General features: G+C 34.7%; 1 long non-coding RNA gene across 1 annotated transcript; it reads right to left on the bottom strand.

Moving 5' to 3' along the window:
• Positions 1-2,187: 2,187 nt before the first annotated feature.
• Positions 2,188-2,449, bottom strand: LOC107656310 (uncharacterized). The gene is made up of 2 exons (XR_001630554.1): positions 2,364-2,449; positions 2,188-2,271 (listed from the first exon to the last, which is right to left on the bottom strand). It is a non-coding gene; the product is annotated as an uncharacterized LOC107656310 (long non-coding RNA).
• Positions 2,450-4,673: the final 2,224 nt, after the last annotated feature.

Genomic DNA, 4,673 nt, shown 5'->3' with positions numbered 1-4,673 from the left:
GTTAATACGCTCACTTAAACGCATCTTATATATGAGATTAATCAGCTGTATCCAATAATATAAACATAAAATTGCTGTTTACATTTGCACAGGTATTGAAATGAATGCAAGGTGAACTTGAGCTAAGTCACATGCTAACACTAGTCACATAACAGTGTGCTGATGCAATATAGTCTTTAAAACCATAGGCGGAGTTTGGGGGCGTGGGGTTGGGGCTTCTCATTTTATTTGTATTATCCTATTATTTTAGTGGTTAGAATAAGTAAGTTTTGGGCTAAATTAATTATTTAAGCCCCATATCCTCGCGAGTCGTGCGCGATGATTCTCAACTTGAGAGGACATGAGAGGACTCTCTTTTCGTTATTTTCCCGCTTTAGCAAGTTAACAAATATTCATTGTCTTTTTTATAAACCCGCTAAAAAAAATGTGGTGGACTGTGAGTCATTTCTGGCTGAATTGGACAGGCGATTTGAAGCGATGGCCTTGAGTGTGGCGTGTGATGCAGTATTCAGTTTAAGCATGTACGCAAGCCTTAAGATTCACCCTCGGCTTGTGACAGCTGAAGTATGGAATAATTTTTGTGTCTTTATTATTCAATCAAACATTCTATGTTTGAGAGTAATTAATGAGAGTAAAACTAATTATTTTGTAATTAAAAAATAAAAGATTGCAAAAAAAAGTCTTCTTAAGGCTCAAAAATAAAGAAATTGATAACAAAATTATTTGCAGTGCGTATAAATCTTTGAAAATCTTTATTTTTCTTTGTGCACTTCAAACACTTTTCATCGCGATACCACAAATGTGACTCTCTTTTCTGCCGTCTTTTTTTTGCGGGTCTAAAACTTTTGCTTGCAAGTTGAAAAGTTTTGCTTGCGAGTGAAGCTGTCGCTCAGTGGGCAGTCTCTACCCACCAGGATGAAAGGCCTTTTTCTATTGGTCACTCTCGATTGAAGTCACAGGTTGACCACGCCCACTACATTTCCCCAGAATCCCCGCCACTGCCGCCGCAGTCTGACAGAAGAGCGAGCGAGGTTGTATCATGGCGAGCAACAGGTCGTGTACTGGGTAAGATAACTAACTTAACATCTTAAACTGTTTTATATGTATATAAAAACAATAAAGCAACATTTTTCAGCATCATTCCTCCAGTCTTAAGTGTCACAATATTACAATATGCTTATTTTTTTGCTCAACAAACATTATTATCGATGTTGAAAACAGTTGTGTACAATTTTTTTTTCAGGATTCTTTGATGAATAGAAAGTTCAAACAAACAGCATTTATCTGAAATAGAAAGATGTTGTAATAATATACACTACTATTCAAAAGTTTGAGGTCAGTAAGACTTTTTTTTTTGGAAATAAATTAAATAAATTAATACTTTTACTCAGCAAGGATGCATTAAATTGATCAAAAGTGACAGTAAAGACATTTATACTGTTATAAACAATTTTTACTTCAGATACATTTCTATTCATCGAAGAATCCAATTTTTTTTCACAATAATACTGTTTTTACTGTATATTTGATCAAATTAATGCAGCTTTGATAAGCAGAAGAGACTTATGTCAAAAAACATTCCAAACAACTTTGTGTGTGTATACATGTATATATACATTTCTTATGATCTTTTTATGGCCTTTGCAATGTACTGTTTTGAACCAATGTAATGAACATAGTCAGGTAGGTTACCATGAGATATGATCCAAATCAGAGCACCTTTTAGGTGTTTTTAAGCTTCAATGTGAGTTACTGTTACCATTACCTTTCTCCACAAAAGCTGGCATGGCAGTTCTACTTCTGACACTGGAAATGTTCCTGTGCATATTGGATCATGTGACACTGAAGACTGGAGTAATGATGCTGAAAATTCACTGGAATTCACAGGAATAAATTACATTTTTAACATGTATTCAAATAGAAAACAGTTATGGTAATAATATTTCACAATAATACTGTTTTTACTGTATATTTGATCAAATTAATGCAGCTTTGATAAGCAGAAGAGACTTATGTCAAAAAAACATAAAAAAAAAACTTATCTTACCTGATCTTTTTATGACCTTTTATGACTGTTTTGAACTAATGTAATGAACACAGTCAAGTAGGTTACCATGAGATATGATCCAAATCAGAGCACCTTTTAGGTGTTTTTTAAGCTTCAATGTGAGTCACTATTACCATTACCTTTCTCCACAAAAGCTGGCATGGCAGTTCTACTTCTGACACTGGAAATGTTCCTGTGCATATTGGACACTGGTCTTCAAGTGCCTACAAATTAAAGACAAAAATGTATGCAGTGCAAATTTTGTAAAATAGGAATTGATAATTGACAATGTTCAATTTGGCTTTTGCTTGTGTACCTCCTGAGGGTGAATGCGACATTGGATGATGTTGCATCAGGTCTAAGGTTTTGCCTTAAAGAAGTTACCTCTATCAACACCAAATCTTCTTCATGCAAACAGAAAAGAAAAATGTAATGTTCTACTGATAGAATTCTAGGCTGTAGGGAGTAGTCACAAATAAAAACACCCCTTAGAAGTCAGGGGCATATTGAAATGTGGAAGTTAGTTCATTAAAAGGTCTTCAAAGCAAAGTCTCTGCAAGGCTACAGTGGTACTGGCTGACAAGTCCTGAATATCAATCCTTACTATTGAAGTAACAAGTTTTGCAATTGTCACTGCACAGGTGAAGTCAGAATGTACAGACATTAGTCCCAAATCGTATTTTAGAAAACTTTGAATGGCAAACTACAGCTGTTGGGTGCTGCTCCGAATAAACTTGAGTGTGCATATGGTCATAATTTATGAATCATAACCCGCCAAATGGGCTAGTGATTTGATTTGCGTTACTCACCTTACTTCACTGGAGCTATAATAATCTATAATCTCTGAAAATATTGGCCTGACGCTTTACTATTGGGGGCTCTGGCAGCTAGCTATACTGTTGGCTAATCAAATCTACAACGGGTTTAGCTAACGTTACGTATTTAGATGGGAGAGCATGAGAGGAGAGAATAATTAAGTTCACTTGTCACTGAGTTTAAGATGTTAAGTTAGTTATCTTACCCAGTAAACGACCTGTTGCTCGCCATGATACAACCTTGCTCGCTCTTTTGTCAGACTGCGGCGGCAGTGGCGGGGATTCTGGGGAAACGTAGTGGGCGTGGTCAACCTGTGACTTCAATCGAGAGTGACCAATAGAAAAAGGCCTTTCATCCTGGTGGGTAGAGACCGCCCACTGAGAGACAGCTTCACTCGCAAGCAAAACTTTTCAACTCGCAAACAAAAGTTTTAGACCCGCAAAAAAAGACGGCAGAAAAGAGAGTCACATTTGTGGTATCGCGTTGAAAAGTGTTTGAAGTGCACAAAGAAAAAGATTTTCAAAGATTCATACGCACTGCAAATAATTTTGTTATCAATTTCTTTATTTTTGAGCCTTAAGAAGACTTTTTTTGTTTGCAATCTTTTATTTTTTAATTACAAAATAATTCGTTTTACTCTCAAACACATAATGTTTGATTGAATAATAAAGAAACAACTGAAGTGGATCTTGTGAAATGTGCGATCGCATCGCTGATTACTCTTGAGACACTTTAAGATGAAGAAGGCTATGGAAGGACAAATATCCAAACTTTTTCAGTCTACTGCAGTTTGAACTCACGCTGCCCATTGGTTGCCCCTACGCTGAGAAAGTTTCTCAGTTATGAGGAGAATTTGGCTCCGATCTTCAGTGGCACAGGAGAGATTCTCAGATTTTTCTTTACTGCACATAGTGAACGATTTGACTGAAAAACTATCAGAAGAGAAGAGATAGTTAAACAAACACAGTGGTCATCTATGCAATTTGGAAAAAGGCTTTTCTGCATTAGGTATGTTTTTCTGTTTTTTTATGTATTTTTAATGTCGAATATATGTCATATAAATATATGAAATGTAGAACATATAAAAAAGTGTCTGTGGCTCATCTGCTTGCCCCCCAAGCATAAAAGGGAAACTCCGCCAATGTTTAAAACATGAATTCACACACAGTCATTTCTGATCAGTAGCTAATACGTCAGCATACTCATTATTTGATTTTATTTCAGGAGTTTGGCTTTTCATAAGCAGTTTTTTATGTGTTGTATTTTATGTTGACAATTTCATTTACATTACTGTATTCCATTTTTTTAATGAAATTAATTCAGCAACAAATCATTAAATTGATCGAAAGTGGCAGTAATTATAAATTACGATGTTACAAAAGATTATTATTTCAACCAAATGCTGTTCTTTCCATGTATCACTGTTTCCATTAAAATATTAAGCAGCAACTATTTTCACCATTCATATTTATTGAGCACCAAATCAGCATATAAGAATAATATCTGAAGAATCATTTAACACTAAAGCAAATGTAACACTAATGGGTGCAGAAAATCAGTTTAAAAACATTTTAAAATATATTACACTATAAAACAGTTATATAAACAGAATTTAATAATTTTACAGTTTTTTTTTCTATTTTTGATCAAATAAATGCAGCCTTGTGCAACAATTATGCTCAGTTTTGTTTTCATTTTCATTGTGTTCACTTCTTGTTTTACCTGCCTTCGTTATCTAGTTAGTTTTCTTTTTCTTTTTTGTTCTCATTTTCCTGCCACTAGCTTGTTACCATAGTTATTCATTAATTAG

The sequence above is a fragment of the Sinocyclocheilus anshuiensis genome, unplaced genomic scaffold (genome assembly GCF_001515605.1).
Source record: "Sinocyclocheilus anshuiensis isolate Anshui unplaced genomic scaffold, SAMN03320099.WGS_v1.1 scaffold85, whole genome shotgun sequence".
Lineage (NCBI taxonomy): Eukaryota > Metazoa > Chordata > Actinopteri > Cypriniformes > Cyprinidae > Sinocyclocheilus > Sinocyclocheilus anshuiensis.
The sequence above is the reverse complement of the archived record's forward strand: the minus strand, read 5'-3'. Positions and strand labels throughout refer to the sequence as shown.